We start from the raw sequence: 21,509 nt of genomic DNA, 5'->3' as shown, positions 1-21,509 counted from the left end.
TGAACTATCTGGTAACTGAGCTATCACTGTAAAGTAGGCAGCCACTTATTTCCAAATATTGTTCAGTATCTTCTAGCACTATACTACCAATTTAGATATGAAGAAAGGTTTCAGAAGGATAGAAAACCATAAATATTTTTTTTAAAAAATATTCTAGTTATATGCAAGATTATTGGAAATAACAGTTTGTTTTATTGTATCATCTGTTATAGAACCGCTAGGCCTCAATAAACACTTTAATAAGCATTACATCTTGAAAAGTAATCCTTTCTGGTTATGTCTTTCTAAAAACGTATGTCACTGGCATTCACCTTCTATATTCTCACTAAATATAATATCCTAGATGATAATGTCCTATTTTATTTTGAGAGGCCATATTTGTGAAGGCACTGACATAGCAGCATGAAGTTACTTTAATTAAATAAAAAGGTCAAGCAAGGGATACAACTATTTGTTCCTCTGATATTTCTTTCATTCCCAATTATCAGCTGGAGCAAAAGATTCTAGACTTACAAAAAGAGCAATATTATGCATTTGCAAAAGAATTTAATTTTCTGTACTTGAAGTTGCTTTTAAAGCAAAAGAGAACCTATATTCTATTTTTACCATAAAAATAAAATCTCAAACCTGCCCTGGACTAGCTTTCTTTTGGTGTTCCTCATGATTTTTCAATTTAACACTCAGCATTCATACTTATTATATACTGCCTCTACTGTCTCCAAGATGGGATGATATACAGAAGCAGTTCTTCTGTATATCTCTGTCTCTTGGTATGGGATTCTGGTAACTATTCTATGCATAAGTCTGAGTCATGTTCCACCAGTTATTTGGAATGAGAGATTTAATGCCTTTGCTCTGATTTTATTGCCAAACAGCTGCTTTATGTTGTTGGAACACATCAGCAGGTCAACATCCAAATGCAGCTTTCCTGCTATATAATACAGATGTAGACTAGGAGCTGGTAAATGTGACTGATAGGTTGGAAGGCTTTCCAAGATCTGTAGTTAGACCAAATGAGATAGAAAGGGGAATTACTTTATATAATATCAGGATAAATGGATTAGAGTTGTTATGATTAGGGTTTTAAGCTGTGTTTTTCATATATCACCCTTAGACTGGTATTTTTCAAAACCCTTCATGAATAAATAAATGTTATTTTATTAACCTTGTATTGAGCTAAATCAACCCTAAGTCTCCATTGTATAACTGTGCAACTTTATAAGAGAAGACGGTGACTATCTGCATATCCTCACTGTGCCCTTGAGCTGTTCCTGTTCTATGCTGGCGCTGGCTGGTTTTAAAAAAAAATTCTCTTTGCATTGGAATATTTTGGTAGTGACCTGCCAGATGTTCAGTCTGGACTACTAGTTATTGCAACCCTCCATTGGGTAGTTCCCCTCCTTTTGTGGCATCCCAAGTACTTTCCTTTCTAAGGGCTGGTCTTACTGGAAATAATATACCTTTATACGTGTGTATGTGTGTGTGTAGATAAATATGCACGGATAAACAGATATCTATACTAAACTGAAATGCAGAGTAGGAAGGTGCTGGTTGAAGTTGCATTCCACAATGGGTTGGAAGTGAGTAAAAGATGACATCATTCTGCCCTCCAGAACTTGTTGGTGGCTCCTGCAGGGCAACCTGAGAGTGTGGAAATTAAGACAAATAATTTCAGTTCCAGGTATGGTACACAACCCTAGCTTAAAGGCACAAGGTAGTAGATGACACTGCATGAAGACAACACACTTATTTCCAAAAACATTGTCCAAATGTCTCTTTTTATTTACTAAACAGTTTTACTGGAACCCTACATGGGATGATATCAAAATTATCTTAAAGGTTTTATCAGCATATAAACCTCCTTTCAGGCTTTTTAAGAAAAGTCTTCAGAATAAGAACTTCAAAAGGAAAATGCTGAGTAGAGAGGAGAAAAGAACAGTTGGCATAAAAAACAGGTTATAAAGAGAATAAGAATAGGTGTAAGTGGCTTTTCTATGAATGAGAAATGCTAACACATGCAACACAGATGTAAAAGAAATTTCAGGATAATTGTTGGAAGCTAAAACAGCTGACACCATCAACAAAAAAGCCACAAACCATTGAGTATTTGGCAAAAAGAAGATAAGGGACAGTTAGAAAGCAGCAGATTTTACATGGTAGAGGGCTTCATCATAGGGAAATTTTCAGCTGGCACATGAAAGGCATATCTCATACACTGTTTCCTGGGCAGAGAAATCATATTAACAGGAAACAGAATACCCAGTGCCTTGTATATTTACATATTTTTTGTTGACTGTGGCATTTTGGTTCCATTAACTTCTCTCTAAAACCGATCATGCATTACTGACAAATTCTCTGTGCACCTAAAGTAGTACACAACAGAATTAATACACCAGGACAAATTGTACCTCTTGTTATTTGCCTATTATGTAGCTGCTAAAGTCCCCATATTAAATAGTAGCAATAGGAATTCTGCTAGGTAGAAAAACAGAATCCATAAGGGAAGATTGCATTTATTCTATGGTTTTAAGGAGGCCAGAAGGAATGAATCAGCACATCTGAACTCTGAAAGATCTCAGGCCTTTATTTACAGAACTGTTTATGTTATCAATAGACTATACTTAAAAAGATTTAAGAATGATCATAAAATGTGTTTTAATGTCTTGATTGATGGGCAATTTAAAGAGACAACATAGGTATGTCAGTACCTAATCACCATGTATGTTTTTATTTTCCAGATAAATTTCCAGCAAGCCCTTTTTCTGTTTATAATTCACAGAGCCACATGGCTCCTCCTCCTTACACTAACAGTGTTTATAACAAGATTTGGGGGATTTGTAGTCCTCCTGGTATTGGTGATCTAAAACTCTTATCTACCTCAGCCAGCATTATCGGTGGTGGAGGATGCTGGGAGATAGTTTAGCAACATTTGGAGATCATGATTAACCCCATGCCTGACTTATGGATGAGGTTCTATCCTACTAAATAGCTGGATTTGATTAAGTGTCTATCAGTTGTACATTTTTTTAATTTAACCAAAACACAAAGGAATTAAGACTTTTAGAAAAGTACATCTGAATGCATCTGTAAAGCCTTTTACAGACAATGAATAAAAGCCTGTTTACTGATACTCAGCATCAATAAGGTCATACAAAACTTTGCAGGATTGATTCTTAAGAAAATAAATTGCTAATACCTGGGAAAGATCAATTTCATAGTTTAGAGCCTCTAATTCAAATCCTTAGCTGCAAGAGGGAAAAGGAAAGTTAGGGGGTGAGATGGCATTTTTATAGATATGCTTGGTTAATGGTGACAGAAACAACCATCAGTCAAATACTTCATATTGATTGGCTACATCTGTCTCCTCAGTTGAAAACAGACTCCCTCAGGTAATGCTGATTTATAAAGGTGATAGCAGCTTTTAAGCAACTTTATACAAAACAGCCAGCGTATCTATAAATCAGCATTAGCAAATCTAGATGATAGCTTCATGTTATATAACAGTGACTCAGCTCCAGGAAAACAAATTGAATTAGTTACTGAAGTTCTGTGCCTTTCCATCTTGAGGTGAGTAGGCCTGCCCTCCTTCTGGATCTTAAACAATACATTTCTATATACAACACAAGGAGATTTTAACACACGTAGAAGCAGTCCATTTTTCACTGTATTTTTACTATTCTAGAAATCTATTTCTATATAGTATTTTTAATAAAAAAATCAAAATGCCATTTTTAGTATATAACATTAGTCCAGAAAAAGGCCACAACATGGCACCTTTCTCTCTTTACAAAAATGCTTAATTTCCCCTATTGTAATTCATATATTTTTACAGTTTTATAATTGTCATAATTCCTATTGGTTGGTAAAAACCAACATATAAAAAAAAAAGACAATAAAAGCTGTTAGGAAGAAAGAGGGAAGAACAAAGGAGAGCACTTAAAAAACTTAAAAGAGTATAAATGGAGCCAATGCAAAGACTACCACTGAAAGTAGATTTAATTAAGCAAAAGGTATTAATGTAATATTTTCAGGAATGATAAATAATTCAACTTAACCCCTTTCAAATAAAAGGTAAAATGAAGGAATCTTCATTTGAAAATACAGGAGATACTTTTATATAGGCTGATGAAGGAGGGCATAGCTTTAAATGAAGCCAGATATAATTCACTGAGGGGATGCAGTGGTGCAGCGGCTTAATGATGCTGAAAGTTGGCAGCCAGAAATGGTCGACACTTCAGCGGTTCGAGCCCAGCTCTGTGCAACAGAGTGAGCTCCTGCTTCCTCCCCAGCTCCTGCCAACCCAGCAGCTCGAAAACTTACGTGAGTAGATAAATGGGTACTCTCACCCTGGTGGGAAGAAAAATGCTGGCAGCGCCTTGCAAAGAAGACAGGACCAGTTGCTGGTAACGCGGAAGCTGCGCTCGCCTGAAAAAGGTGCGAAGCAATGGAAACCCCGCCTCCTGCACTCGCCAGCTGGGCTCTGCTCTAGGAAGGAGGCACTGGCAAACCACTTCCGAAACACTTCTCTTGTGCAGTTATGCCAGCATTACTCTCACTCCAGCATGCATTGTTGTCATGCACAGAAATTTGGTTGTAAGTGTGCGCAATGATCGGAAAATGATTTTTTAAAAATTATTGTCATATTTGTGAATGGTCACTATACAAGGTGGCCGCTAAACAAGGAGTGGCTGTAATATCTGTGAGGGAAAGGCAATTTCTGAATCGATAGCAACTGCCACTTCCTTATTCAAAATCTTTCTGCTGAGTTTTTAGGAGTTTAGTATGTACTTATCTGGTTATATAATGCTTCTCAAATACTGAATTCATACAATGTGTTAAACCTTAGTTTCTTTTGGTTAATTTTTTAAAGGATGATATATTGGTTTATCTCTCTCTCTCTTTTTTTTTTTTTGCATTCTTAACACTAAGAGTGAGAAATATAATAATACTCCAAAACAATAAATGCCAAATTCATTTTTTGATGTAGTCTTAAGTATTAATAATATGATTTGAATTATTTCAGCATATTGAATAATATATTACAATAATATAAATATATATCATATAAAATTTAAATCTGAAGGAAGATGGGGAAAAGCCTGGACATTTGTATCAGAAATGAAAGAATTCAAGTCAGTTTAGCTGCTTAGAGACAGTTTTATGACTAGAGTCACATAAAAAGCTTAGTAAATAAATAAATCAGAAAATTTGACTAGACTGTTAACATTTGAACTATGACTTTCATCCAAAAAGCAGACGTCAGCAACCCATTGCTACAAATCAGATGTAGATTATCTTTCTAATGTTGCATAATAATATTTTTATGTTAAAAAACATTCCTGTTTTTTAAAATGTTTTAAAAAGTGGAGTAATCATTTCTAATATTAGAGAATACATGAAAGTAATGCTTCAGAAGCTGGGAAATACTATTTAAAAAGTAAAATAATTAAAGGGTCAGACCTATGATTTATGATTGATATGCAATGAAACTTAACATATGTAAAGATTTCAATCCTGTGATTATTTTGAAGGGAAGAAATCCCTTCCCTGGAAAATGTAGTTAGTAGAATAGCTATCTAAGAATATCTTATCTTTGAACATTCATGTTACCTACTTGTAATGTTGACATAACTTTATGGCAGGTTATACCCGGACACACTATTTTTATATTTGTCATCTCCATTTAATTAGAACATTTCCCATGATACTCTCTCTGACACATCTATGTACCCACACATCCACAATTATGATCACAGATTGTGTATTTCTCTAGTATTAATACCACACCATTTTTGAGAATCTACTTAGGAGCAGATGGGAGGATTCTCGCCTTGGTTGAAGTGTTGCTTCATATAGAAGTTAAGTTGCAGCTTTATCTTTCCCCCATTATTAATTTCTTGAACTTCACATTTGTTGTCCTCAAGTTTGATCATTGGGTCTTGGATTTGGTTGCTTAACATCTTGGAAGCCTACTTTGAAAGGCTACATATCAATTTCCAAACATATGATGAAAAGTATAAAATGCTTTACAAATGTGCATGTTATCTCCCTTTAGTATCATATCATATGATATCACATCACACCACATCACATCTCTTCTTCATAGTTCCCCCTGCTGCATACAGGTAGTCCTCATTTAGTGGCTGCCATTTGCAGTTACAATGGTGATGAAAAGGTAACTTTGCAACCAATCTTCGTATTTATGACCTTTGCAGGTCTGTAAAGCAAAGGAAAGCTGAAGTAAGATCATAAGCACAGTTGGTTTCACTTAGCAACCGCTTCGCTTAACAATTGAGTTGCCTGTCCCAATTGTCACTAAACAAAGACTACCTGTACATAGCTGAAGCATTTTGAGTGCAACCAGGGCCCATGGGTGTCTATAGTGAAGTACACTCAGCATACAAGCCACAATGTGCTTTATTTGTTTTTGGCTTAGGATACCTCCACACAAAACTGCTTCAGACCAGTTTTAGATTGGTGCAATTGCATGACATCAGCTAACTTTGAGAACTGAGATATTATTTTATGGCTCCTGGATAGTTTATGTGAAACCACAGCTAATAGTTTTATGCCTTGATTATCAACTACTCATATTTTTCAACAGTCATACAGAGAAAGGCATATGTTGAACACTAGCAGACTTTAACTTAGTAAATTTGCAAGCCCAGTCTCTTGATTCCCCATGTCATTAACAGTGCTGAGTTTGCAGCATGCAAGGAGAGAGGCAAGACTGTAGAGGGAAGTTAGGCTCTCCAACCTAGAAAATGTTAAGAGACTCACACATTAAGAGAAAAGTCTGTGAGGGCTCAGAAATCTCATTTTCAGCATTTGCTGAGCAGGCAGATTTCTTTTCCTTCTTTGTTGCACCATTTTGGAATTGGTGATGTGAGAGCACCTGTGGACATCTTTAGGGACAAAGTTTTTTGCACTTGTGATCAGTCTTATCACGTATTGCAAGTGGGGCAGGCAACCTAGTAATTATCTCATTTCCTTTTTGTGTGGAGTAGGGGAGGGGGATTTTTTTATTTCTTTGCTTACAGATCTTACAACTGTGCATGATTCTGTGCACTGCCAGGCTGCTAGCTGCTTTTTTGGACTGTCTGTCTTGTGAGTCACAATTTTTGTTCTTTTCTTTTATCTGGGTAGGGTGTGTGTGTGATGAAAGGTTTGTTACTGAAGATGGGCAGTGGCTGTGAGGTAGTGACTGGTGTTTGCACTCTGTTATTGGAAGGCTAGTTGGAAGCCAGTTTGGTCTAGTGGTTAAGGCACCAAACTAGAAACCAAGAGACTGTGAGTTCTAGTTCCTCCTTGAAAGCCAGAAGGGTGGCTTTGGGCCAGTCATTCACTCTCAGCCCAACTCTCCTCACAGGGTTGTTGTTGTGGGGAAAATAGGAGGAGGAAGGAGTATTAGGTATGTTTGCTGCCTTGAGTTATTCATAAAAGTAATAAAGGCAGGATAAAAAAATCTTAAAAAAAAACACCAGATTGGTTCTTAGTGATCTTTGCATGTTGCCAGCATTCCAAGGCCAGCAGAAGACCTCAACACCAGAGGTCTTTGAATTGCTTTTCAGTTTTAAAGAGTAGAGATGGGTGGAACCAGTTGTGATGTGGAAGTGTTCTAATGTGATGTATGATTAATGAAAAACATGGTTCTTTTATGTCACTAAACCAGTTTCTATTTAATCTCTTGGGAGGGGTAAGCAATCCGTGGCCTAATGTATAAAGCCTTATGAACAATTCATTCAGATTTCTGGCAAGAGCCACCTATTGCTTTTCCAGAAATCTGCTGGGCTGGATGGAAGGGATGGTGATGGGGAGACAGAATAGGTATTTTGACTGTGGCTTCACTGGCATGTAGTCCCTGACACATTAGTCCTGAGAAAATATAAACTTCAGCAGAAAAAACGGTTTCCCAACCTTGTCTTAAAATCATGCTTTTCTTTTATCTAGTCGAGGGACAATAGCTCTTAAAACCCAGCAAGATTATTTACCCAAGCCATTATGTAAGTCCATAGCTAAGCCAGTGACAGTGAAGAGCAAATTTGTCTAGGCAAAATCCAGTCCATATAATCCTTTCAATTGCCATTCTGGGTGGGATAGCTCACTGTGTATCAGGGAATCAGGAGTACGGAATAGTTCTCTTAGCACTGAGCTATTGGGGTCCAGTTCTATCAGCAATAGAGACTACCAGAGAACTTCCTCATTATATAGGGGAATATAACTGTTGTTTCACCAAAGTTATTGTCAACATGTTGTGGGAAACAGTATTCATCTATTTATTTATTTAATTTGCATGGCCACTCATCTCAAAATACATTATTTTGGATGCCTAACAATACTTAAAAAAAAAAACAACCAATATAACAAAATTATAAATAACAGAAAGGGCAAATGAGAAAGAACCAACCTATCACAAGAACTAATATAACCATACAATGGGCTCCTCCACACTTCTAGGGCCCCAGGCTTGACAACAAAACCAGATCTTCAAGGCCCTGCAAAAGACCAGCAGAGTTGGGGCAAGTCTGATCTCCAGGGGAATGATGTTTCAGAGGGTGGGCACTAATGAAAATAATGTTTTGTGTTTCAGGAATGTTGTATCCTAAAGCATATTTTCCCCAAAGCATTATTACTGGTCTATAAATAATATAGTTGTTTATATTTAAATCCGGATTTTTTTCAGGTTTAATGGCATTTCACTAGAAGCACTATTATGAATATAAGTCCACAGATGCTTTGCATCAATTGCTTTGCGTCAATGCTTGGAAAATTAACAACATCCCCATTATCCAGGACAGAAGTGGAATATTAATGAAGGACAGAAATGACAAGCAAATTGACCTCTAATTTAATCAGAAACCCAAAATCTGAAAACGTAACTTTGTTGGAGACAACATTCAGTTTCCACCTGAATCAACTGGCCAGAACTTTGAGAAAAGCAGGTTTTTCATAATAACAATGATTTTCTCAGCATATCTTAAGAACAGTACAAGAACCTAACCTGTATCATAATACAATCTTATATCTATTTTTCATGTTCATGTAATAGAGGAAATTCAAAATGTTAAGAGATTATCAATATGAAATAAGAAAAAATGTCTACATTTTTTAAAAAGGCATTAGAAAGGGATTAAAACTTCTAATCTTCAAACTGGATTTTCACCTATAAAAGTCAATTTAGGTTTTTTTGATATTTCATATTTTTTTTCTCTAGGTTGGTTTCATGGAACATGAGGAATTTCATTGAAGTGTAATGGACCTCCATCAAATTCTTAGTTCAGATATAAAATAAATAGGGCTATGCAGACTTTCAAAGAAGTCCTTCGTTTCACCGGGATTCAAGCAAAGTATCACTTGAAAGTGGTTTTGTGAAGCACTACGAAGCCATGCTTTTAACTGATGGAACAAAATGTTGGCAGCACACACTCATCCAAAGTAGTTTCTGCCCACAGGCATCTGCAGCCATATCTGTAAAAGCAAAATGTCCAATTGAGGCAGACTGAGCCTGCCTCAGAGCTGTGTGGAGCAGCTCTGTTGTGTTGAAGCTGAACAATGAGCCTTGTAATCTGCTTATAAGAAGGCTCATGGGACACTGAATGCAATATTTACTTATTTACTTAATTTTTATACTGTCACACTCCAAACAGATTCTTGGGGTTTTTAACATAAAACACATACTGACAAACAGAATAAAAATTAAACAAAAAATATCTAAAATATCAAAATTATACCAGCACAGAAATCTTCCAACAATAAGATTTGACCATTAAAAGCTCTCCTTAGCAACCCTGTTCCCACTGCTTTGCTAAGTACCAGGAAGGAGGGCTCCATACAAATTTGGGGTGTGTGTTTGTGCTACTCTACAGGGCAAAGTCTATCACTGAAAAACATTGACTTCTGGCCTGTCCTTCTGAAACCCTTATGCAGTGGGGGTGGGTTAGTTAATCCCACATGGCATGGGTGAAGTGGATAGGAAGGTTGTGATGCAAGCAAACAGTCCTGCAGATACCTGGGTGCCTATTGCTTGCTACGGTGACCGTGGGTTGGATACTGAAGAAGGAATATGCAGTGGAAGATGTCAGAATAGTTAAAATTAATAAAGATGTATTAATTAAGTCTATATACTTAAAATGTCGGATAGTTCCTCCCCCAGTCAGCCACTGTGAGTGCAAATAGTGGCAAGGAAACTATGCCACGGCACACCAAAAGGAGTTGCCTTTATGGGTAGACCTTTTAATCCCCCACTCCTTCCCCCATCCCTAGGTACCCTCACCCCAGTCTGTGGAAGTTAACCGAATGAAAACTACACAGTTTATTTTATTAGGTTCCATGGGAAGAAGAAAAGAACACATAGTCAGACAATTGGGAATCCACAAAGAAAGTTACAGATTAGTGCAGGCTGTTTGCCTCACTAAGCTTCTAGCAGCCAGCATGAGCCATGCTGGAGGTGAAAGCAGTAAGCAATTAACTTAAGGTCAGAGTGGGGAACTTGTGAGTTCATGGCTCACGCTTGGCAAGCAAGAGGTACATTGCTCAGGAAAGCAATTAAGAATCCCAAATAACACTGCAAGACTCTACTTCTATCATCTCTTCAGATCCTGTCCTGTCTGTCCAGATCATATTTAGTGATTTTATCAGTGAGATGGTACCCAAATAACTTACAACAATCTAGGGACAACTATTGCTCTTCTTTGCTCTCCAACAAGGAGCAAGTCACCCTAAACAGGTTCCCTGGGGCACAGTCCACTGATGCAATATGGGAGGAGAAGTACAAAAGATTTGCCACCCTTATCATAATTATGTAGGCTCAAACAAGAGCTTATATTTTGTTTGGTCAAGTTGACATCAGGGCTTCTATCAACACACTTGGGATCTTTTCCTCTGCTGCTTCTCCCATGGTTCCTGAGTAAATCAAGGAGTTCCTCAGAATTTGGATGGGAAAAATCATCTCAGGAGCAATCTTGTGAAGCACTCTGGCTAATTCCATATTCCAGAGGTCCACCAATCACTCAATAGAAATGCCTCCAGATTGATGGAGAAATCCCCTAGTACCTCCTGGAACCCAATAGGATCTGTAAAGCACCTGGGCAAATTGCCCTAATAGCTCTACCCACTGCAGGGGTCTAACCTCAGATGAATCTCAATTAACCTCAAAAGAATCAGGATATGATTTGGCCATGACAATGGACTCACCACAACATCCTCTATCTTCATGACTCATAACCAAGTTCTTCAAACTGATGACAAATTCAATGTCTGCCTATGTGAGTCAAGCCTGAGATAATGTGGGACAAGCCAGTGATCGCCCTGGAGGCCATGAACTCTTGGCCTTTCCAGAACAATCCTTCAGAGCCTAGTGAGTGAAGATCCTCAGCATCAAAAATTGTGGAGATTCCAAAACCAGCCCGGGAATCTGAACCATGAGTTCAGGAAGGGACATGAGCAGGACCACTAAATGGTTCTATAGCCCAATGTTATGTATAAGAACTCGCAGACCCTTATCTTTGGGATGGGGCTCCTGTTTTCTTTCAAATTGTCATTCAGGATTATTGCTGCTTCTCCCCCACTGCTTTGGTGTTCTGGCTGGTGCAGGAGCCAAAATCTAAGAGGACGCATTTCTGAGAGGCTGACACAGTCTTCAGTAATACATATCAGATCCACAAATTCATTCATGGACAAATATTATCTTATTGTGAATGGATTTACCAGCAGAATTATGAGAGCAAAGTCACCAGCAATCTAGGTAGCTGGGCCTGAAGCAGCAATCATCATCATCTTGATCACCCTTCTCCTGGAATGGCTTGCCCAGCACCTCAAGGTATATCTTTTCCTACCTGTTACCAGCCACAACATGGTGTTTCTGCCATCGTTGATTATTTCTCTGGATTCTCCCAAAGCCCCCCTTTCCATCTTGTCATTGGTTACCACATATGCATCTGAGCCATATCCCTTAGGTCCCATCCACTTCCCTTCAACAATCCTCAACTTCTTAGACAATATGGGTAGGTTGGTAAGCTGGCAAGCCATACAAGCAACATCTACAATCAATGTCCATATCCGACTCCCACAAATTGATGAAATGGTTTATTGAAACAAAAATGATAAACAATCACATAACCTGAAAAGGGAAGTTTTACCTCAACTTTGCAAAATTCTTCAAGATGGTCAGCAATCAAGTAGATATGGAGATCCTTATATGCTTGAAATACAATGGAAAGCCTTGTGTCAGCATCCAGTTTAATTACATGGAAATAAATAACCGTGGAAGCATGATACAGTGTCATGGTTCAAACACAATGATGCAGGTATGTGTTTTGTTTTTACTTAGTACAATGTGGATCTATCCATTATGGCTTAGTGTTATGGAGAACCATGATTCTATGGCTTGTTCAATGGTTAAAATCTTGGTTTAGCTTTATGTGTGAACCAGGTCAAAATGAGCTTAATAAAAGTGAAGAATTTAGTTCTTGGGATCTTTTTATACAGTTAGTTGTCAGGATGTAGTTTGTGTCTCCTAATTATTATTTGATTAATTGAAATGCTTTTTCTTTTCTTTTGTTTTGGTTCATGATATATTAGTGATAGTAGTTAAAGAGTATTAGTAAGATTGGTTGACAGAAAAAGCTGCAGTTAAGTGAAGCCTTGTAAATAAATGAAATATCCTTTTTTTTATTGCGAAACTTTTTTTTGTTCTTGAGTTCCTCAACCCATCCAGTATTTGCCTAATAAGAAAGAAATTTAAAATTTCCACATTACTGTACAGCTTTCTATTTGCTTAAATAGTATGCATAAATATTCCATAGTGATCCTAACAATATTCATTGCTCTCCTAGATGTGACCATCTTATTAGCTCTATTTCTCTCTCTTTCTTTACTGTCTTTAACTGATAGCCATACTAATTTCAGTATGTTTGAATTAAGATTTTATATGTCCCCTGGTATTCCTGGAGAGTTACTATTAAGGGCAGCATAAAGAAGATAAGAATGAATCTACTATAATTTTAGCTAATATATTACATCAAGTTAAATGAAGCTGAAAACTCATTGTTAATGTACCCTTCTTCCCTTAAAGATAATCTTTAAGGTATGCTATGCAATGAAATTTTAAATAAGCATGGCAAAGAAAGAGGCAACATATGGCAATCATTAATAAATATATCTATATTGACAATTCATACATTGCTCTATGCCATAATGTGATTTCTTTGACTTAGTCTGTTGTATAAACCCAACCATAGGGGATTGAAACCTTGGTTTAATGCTTAATGTGATGTGTAAACTCATCTAATTGTGGCTTTCAAAATATTATCCCTAGAGTAACATAAAATACAATAATTATCCTTTATTTTAAGGCATTATTTTCAAACTGTGTTTCTGACAAAGGCAGGCCAAAATTCTGGGCACCAAATTAGCGATATTACTCCCTTTATTATTCCATACAGGAACTGAATGGATGGAATTCTTTTGGCTTCATGAAAGACAGCTATCTCTTTTTCTGCAGTAGGCTGGCAGAGGAGCTAATCTAGAGGAATGGTAGAATGATTATGATAAAAGCTGTTTCTCAGACTGACAATGGCTAGCATGCCTGTTCTGATATCTGATAGGAGAAATTGGCCTGGGAAAGGCCTCAGGAGTAGTGAAAGAGAAGGAAGAGTCCATTTCCTGTTCATTTAACGTAAGACAGAAGGTCTTTCTCATGGTGGCCCACATTTCTGAAATGTCTTGCCATCTGTCAGGCTTATTGCTACCAATTTAGAAAGTCTTAAACGCCCCAACTTTCCCTTGAAATTCATTGCTTTTCTTGAGTCTCCAGTTATTGTGTTGGTTTTATTAATGTTAATAAGAGTTAACATTAAATGTTAATTAATGTTAATAATAAATGTTACTTTCATGGTGTAAACTGCTTTAGGAGCTTAAAGGCAGGGTAAAATTATTAATAAATAAGAGATAGTGACCCTCTTCCCCATTCAGCTGGTAGTTCTTTCCCATAAATAGGACCTCTTTCTAAATTCCAGCCAAATTATTTTTTTTGCATTTTATTTTATTATTTTATTCATTTAAATATATAGGTGCTTTTGGGGTCTTCATTTATTCAGGTTAGTAAACAGAACCAAAATTTACTGTGTGTTATTTAGGCTTGAATATGCTGTGGTTGACAGTTTGTCTCTTCAGTTAAAAACTTTGTGAATGTTGTTTGATACATTAGCAAATTGTTGAGGGGAGCTGTGCAGGTTTTAATCTGTTATGTATAAAGATGTTCCTCACATTGGCTACATTTTTATGAGTCTGGAGAGATGTTTTGACATTTAGCTCAGTTTTCCAGTAAGAAGATAATTACGAAGGAAATTTTGAACAAGACACCTGTTAAGCAAAATGTGAAACACATTACTTGGTAAATAACTATGGTAATTAAAGCTTTGTTTGTGCTGATTTATTTTGCTACATCTTCCTGTCCCGTTTTTATCGGCATACAGTGCTGAATTTTTGTGCAAGCTACCAGTCAGGCATGCTGTGAAAAAGACCTTTAAAAGCAATAAAGAAGTCTTTTCAAGTTCCATAGTTTTATATTTATTTCATCCAGAAGCACTTGCCAGTGTGTTTGATGTGAAGTATTTCAGATTTAAGGTCCATTTATAGGCCAGTACGGTTCTTATCTGACATACTGTAGATAAAAGACAGAGACTGTAAAATCATGAACAATCTCTCTTAAAGAGCTTATTTTTTCACATTTTTCCTTAAATGCTGTCATTTCACTGTAAGTTTCCATGGTGGAACAATTAGAGCTCGCTGCTTCTTACAGAACCCCTGTTGTAGCTAGTTCCAAGAGTAGTCTTTGTCCCCTGACTCGCCCGCTGATTCAATACGTAGTTTAACAATAATTAATCTCTGCGGCTCTGGGATGTAGTCCTGCAATCTTGTTTCCTCAGGAAAAATGGTACAATTTCCTTCATTGCTAGAGACCACGGTACTCAGAGTGTCTTTGTTCACCATTTCAAACTGCCACCCTACTGTCATCAGTGACAATGTAGTCTTTCGCCTACACAACCAATAGGAACTCTCCTACTTCGAACTCTCTTCTTCCTCTGACTCATACCCACCTTATCTTTTGTCCTTTATCTTTGCTATCTACCTGCATGAAACCTTCATTCTTCACCCTCAGTTGCCCCAAGGTCTTTTAAACACTTAGTCAATTGCTTCTTCAAATCCTACATCACCTCTGGAAGCTTTCATTTAACTCTTTCTTCCACAGCCTTATGACGAATGGATAGAACAGACTTAATCTTCCTTTTGTATCATTTTACATGTGTTTCTCATGTGATTTCTGTGTAGTTTTAGAAAAAAATCCTAAACAAATTAGTCCCTTTTTGATTAATTTGACTTTTTTTTTTAATTACCCCCTTTTTAACAGTTTGTTTGGAGCACTTAGAAAGTACATGAACAGTATGAGTTAAAAATGCATTTGAAATTGTTGCAGGAAATCTTCCTGAATAATTGCTGAGAAGAATAATGGCCACCCTATATATTAATGAGAGCAGCTATATATTTTCCATGATTATACTTCCTAGCTAATCAGAATCAGATTCAGTTTGAAAGAAACAGTCAATCCTTAGACTGTTGTGTCAATTGTTTTGGAAAAATCTGTACAATTGTAGAAGATTGCTCTTGCAAATCTATATTTTTATTCAAACATACTTCAGGAGATACAAATTGATTATCTTTGATCCAAAATGGGGGAAAAAAACCCCAACCCGCTGCCACCTTTCCTTAATTATACTTTTTAATTTATGACATACATAGTGCTTATCTTTCCTCCTGGAGATTAAAGCAGTGCACACAAAAATTTATTCAGATAACCTGTGTGATAGATTACACCAGTGCTTCCCAAACTTTTTCCTTCATTACCCAAAACTCAGGGGGGAAGGAGGGTGCTGGTGGGCGCATGCAAGCGAAGGGGGGAAGGAGGGTATGGTGCATGCGAGCAAGCAAAGGGGGAAGGAGGGCACGATGCATGTGAGAAAGGGGGGAAAGAGGGTGCAGTGTATGTGAGTGAGCAAAGGGAAGAAGATGGGTGTGGGGTGGGGGAGGCTTACCTGACTGAGTGAAAGGGGGAAGGAAGGCGCTGTGCATGCAAGTGAGTGAAGAAAGGAAGGAGAGCATAGTGCATGCATGCAAGAAAGGGTGCGTGCATGTGAGCAAAAGGGGTAAGGAGAGTGTGGAGTGGGAGACACTTACCTGAGTGACTTGAGACCGCCCCTGCTGGCTTCCCCATTGACTTTGCTGTGGGAAGCTGTCAGGGAAGGTTTCAAATGGTGCTCCCATGACCACAGGACACTGCAACTGGTCTTAAGTGAAAGCTGGTTGCCAAGCACCTGAATTTTATTCATGTAACCGCAGGGGTGCTGCAACATCCATAACTTTGAGGACCAATCGTAAGTCCCTTCTTTTAGCAATGTTGTAACTTTGAATGGTCTCTGAACAAATGGTCATAACTTGAGGACTACCCGTATTATAAAAACAGTATCATTAAATGATCTTTATATTATTTCAACAAATTACCATTGGTAATTTCACTAATTTTCATCTTAACAGAAATACTTTGGGAGATTTTCAAATATATTTTAGTACACATGGCAATCTTTAAGTCAATTTAAATGTCCCTGTTGTGAATGGGTTCATGTATCATTACCTAAAGAAAAAGCACTTTACCCAATTTTGGGTAATTTACTCAGGTTTGGGAAGCACTGGGTTACACTGAAAGTAAGTCCAAGGTCATCTAGTGAGTTCTATAGTGACACTTGAAGCTGGATCTTATCAGTTCCAATCCAAAATTTTAAATACTATTTTATTTTGGTAGCCTTGTAATTGTAATGGTTGTCTGAAATTGGTGAAAGTCAGGGGGTATTTTTATTTCAAAATTATATGTGAATATCCACAAAAATATCTCTTTGGTCTATAAGACTTAACCAGGATAGTCAATTTTTCTATTCTTAAAAGCCCATATTATCTTCTATACTGTGACTTAGGCAAGAGAGTAAGGCATATTTTGCTAACTAAATTAATCACAGGTGGCTAAATTCTGATAAAATGATGTCACCTGCGATAAGGACTTTACAGTTACAGAGCAGGTATACTTACAGCATGACATCAAAAATTAAAATTGTGCTAATTACCCAATTGAACATTTGAAACATTCTTTATTATGTTACCAAACTTTGAGAAAATTTTATCTAGACCCTGATGAATATTTGATCATACTGAGAATGAGTTTGGTTTTAAAAAAATTGGTGAGTATATTAAGAGTTAACAATTGCATTACTATGGTAGAAACTGCTACTTAAATTGTATATTTAGCTTTATCCACTTTCTGGATAAACCTCCAAAGACAATTCCATGCTAGCTGTGAAGATACCAAGTAAAGAATGGAATCAACTAGCTTGGAATGCTGATTCTGTACAAGTATTCTAAAAATTAGAAAAAGCTGTAGAATATCAACTTCTTTTGTTGGATAAGGAAACCTCTGGTGTTGGGATCACCCAATACTGCATGGACGTATATTCTGTTTGCCATGACAAATAATTCTGAACAATAGAAATTACCATTGTGTGTTAAATACTGTAAAAGAAACATTCATGATACTTAAAGATACCTAAACTTAGGCTTTCTGTATGAATAAGAATCCCTCTGAAATCACAGATATCAAGTTCATTGCATCCAATTTTCTTTAATTCTTATGGTCAACTACCTGATCCATATTAAACCCACTTTACAGTTGCATCTCCCATGCAATTGCAAAGAAATGTTATTGCAATGTACCTTATCTCTACTTTGTTCATCAGTCTGATGAAGGCATTCCCTTTTCCCTTTCCTACGCTTACTTCTGTAATTTCATTTATGAGAATAAGTCATGCCCATTAGCCATGGATATTCTGCGTGGCCTCAAGCAAGATATTCTCTTACAATTGCACTTCCTCATTTGGGAAAGAGATGTAAAGATGATCTGCAAAGCAAGATTGTTGAGAGCATCAATGTGCTAAAAGCATATTAAATTAAAACACATTAAATACTCTTTCCATTATGGCCTGAGGGGTATGTGGGAATAGTTAAGTAAACAAAAAACACATCTACAAAATGGTTTTACATTTTATTTTGCCAGCTAATGCTTCATTTCTTTCAAATAGAAAAATAATACTTTGAAAACAAAGGCAACTTCCCAATGCATCCAGCATGGAAGGACCAATCTTTTTCTCAATTGCTGAACCAAAGAAAGCAATATCTGTTAGTCTCCTTTAATAATGGAAAGCATAATAAACACTTCTATAAAGCTATTTTAGAAGGAATGCACAGATTAGTTCTCTGCAGGAGTCCAAATGGCTTGCATTCTTCCATAATGTTACATTATTACCATTCTATTTAATTTATATGTGAATTTTACTGTCTGCAGAACAAACCTGATCATTTCTGGCAGACTTAAAAGCAGGAATTCGACAGAATTCAACAAGAGTATCCCCAGTCTAAAAGCAAATTATTTTTATGTCTTCTCCAAGTATGCTACCAGTACTTTGGGTTATAAAATTCCTACTGCTGGAGAAAATCTTTGTTGTAAAATTAGAACTTCTGGAGCAAGAACAAGGCCTTCACAACTTTAGCACCAACTACTGGAATGATTTATCTAAAAAGAAGTATCAATTAATGTACATTTCTGCTTAGCAACTGAACAAAATGTGAAGTCCAGGTTGTAGAAGACTGGATATAGGTCAATAATTAATCTGGTTATTGAAGAAATTTTAAATCTAGTTTGCTTATTAATGTTTAAAAATAACTTGGCATTTTTATTTTAATTATATTAATATTCCTCATAAGGCTTTATTTTGGAAGTTCTGATTAGTGTTATGCTACGAAATTGTATTATCATCTTCTCTGTATAACAAAAATGGTGTGCATGTTTTTGTGTGTGCCATTATGTGTAGTTTACTATCAAAGGAGAATACTAATGTTCTAACTCAATCATATGTATTATTTGCAATTAAATATTTTTATTATTAATATATGTAATGGACAATTTAAAACCTGAATATATGCATAGGTACATATATAATGCAAATGAACTGAAGCTTATTTCCTTGCAAGGTAGCAAATTTACAAGTTGCAGTTTTAAAAATAATTTCTCTATTTCTCATAAATGGCAGTAGCTCAGATTACCAGTCTAGTCATGTCCTTATTCTTCCTGGTGAGCAGCTTCCATTTGAGATAAGATGTAGGGAATGCAAACTCATCTCAGCAGTGTTTCAGGACACCTGCCTATCAATTCCTGATACAAGATCAGTCAAAACTTGGCCGTGGAATGGCAGTTTTCCACAAGAGGGTACTCTGTTTCTTGCTGTCACTCACTGCCTCCATTCCATCTCAAACAAGAATGTATGTTGCTATGATTAATCCTACAGAATTACTTTTATACCTCTCCAGAAATCCAGCAAGTGTACTGAGTTTCATCAAGTTAACAGGAGGGGAAAAATTATCTAATTTCCACTTGAGCAGCTGGATAGGCAGATCAGGATTTGAAAAATGCAATTGCTTTGAATATTTTATGATATGGGACATAAAACTTTATTGAACATAATGAAAATGATGGTCATGAATGTATCCTACTATGTAATTATTTAGTCAACCCCCGCCCCCCAACCCACAACTAATCTGTCTTAAAAATAATCTACCAGGTCATTCTTTCTACAGATGTACAATAGCATATGTAACGACTTGCTCTGGAATCATAGTACAGCATTCTGTGAGAAGAAGATAGAAAATCGCTTGTATTATATTTCTTCTGTAATATAGACACTCAAACATCATTAAAAACTTCTACATACAGTATATTAAATATAATCTGTTTGTTTTGACATCTTTGCAACAATATCAACTTTTGCATACTTCCAGTGCAGATTACAGCCTCTTTGACATCCTACCTATTCAAAGAAGCATCATGCATAGAAAGGAGAGTCCTGCTCTTAGTCCTTCTCCCAAGGTGGCAGGGCTTCCTTTGGCTTCTTATGTCCTTGTGCTGGGCATAGAATGAGGAAGTCTAGATTCAGAAGCTTTTTGTAGAGGATTTTGCTACTCATAAAGATAATGTGCAATGAGATCTCTGTATGTAAATTTTAGGCGTGCAGATATTCTCAGTTAATGCATTGAATAGGAGCAGATATGAGGCACTGTAACTTGCTTTCTGTCCATGGCAGTTAATGTTATATAGACATGATCTGCTGGACAGATATGCATTATAGAGATGCCCTAGGTCTACAACACATAATTGGTATTTTACCTTTACTTTCTCATTCTTTTCCAGAAGGATACTATGATTGAGCCTATTAAAAACTGTCAAGAGACTCAGATCTAGTGGGGTCACACTCCTGCATTTTGTTTCTTGTGTAAATGATGTGTAATCATCTACCAAAATGGACATGTCCATGATGAAACTCCAATGTAAATAAATTCAGATAATCTGCTTCATCCAGATGTGCTTGCAGCTGTGATCCAGGAATGGAAAATTAGAGATCTTCTGGGTCCAGGGAGGGCTTTTTCAATAAAGGTAATTCAAAAAGAGATTAAAGAGATGAGGGGCAAGAACACAGCCCTTCCCCATTATTACTTTATGCTGACGATACTACAATCCTCTCTTATACCAGAGTGGGTTTGCAAAGGTACTTAGACACATTCTATAACTATTGTCAATGCAACTCACTATTAACTATTCCAAATCAAAGGTAATAACCTTTGCCAAAAGATGGCACTCACAGAGATGGTTCATGGGTAATACAGAAATTGAACAAGTTAAAAGTTTTAAATATCTTGGTATTACATTTAGCTATAATCTTTCTTGGGTCACTCATCGCAATAAGACAATCCACTTGGCTAACTGTTCAGCTGCTCAGATTAAACAATTTTACTTCACAAGAGGAAATCATATGTACCTGCAGCGATTAGAATATTTAACGCTAAACCTCTTCCTCAAATTTTATATGGTATGCCCATTTGGCTGGAGGTCTTAATCGCAAAGTCAAGGGTATTCAAGCAACTTTCTTGAGGCAGCTTTTGGGGGTTCCTAATTGTGTCTTCTATCCCACAATTTGCTTAGAAACTGGTCAACACCTGATAGAAACCAAAGCCTGGTTAATAACAATCAAATATTGGCTTAGGATTTTATTTAGAGCTGTTTCTCGAAGTCTGTTATCACATCTTAATATGGATAAATATATTTCGCTCTGGCCTCGGCATATTATGTCTAAACTTAAGCAAACTGGGATTGGAATTGATGATTTATATTTATCAGATGAAACCCATGTATTCAGAATTATTAAACAGGGATTTTTAGATCTAGAATATCACAAACCTAGACCTGCTCAACCCCATGTTTTTTCGCCTGTCATGTTAGGGATAGAAACTCACCTGGATAAGATGGCGCATTATTTGTTTGATCTTGAGGTTCCATCTCAGTGTAGGGCCTTCTTTTTGGC

Source organism: Python bivittatus, unplaced genomic scaffold (assembly GCF_059951505.1).
Source record: "Python bivittatus isolate LINGU-HERP-01145 unplaced genomic scaffold, Pbiv_v1 ctg000330_np1212, whole genome shotgun sequence".
Taxonomy (NCBI): Eukaryota; Metazoa; Chordata; class Lepidosauria; order Squamata; family Pythonidae; genus Python; species Python bivittatus.
The sequence above is the reverse complement of the archived record's forward strand: the minus strand, read 5'-3'. Positions refer to the sequence as shown.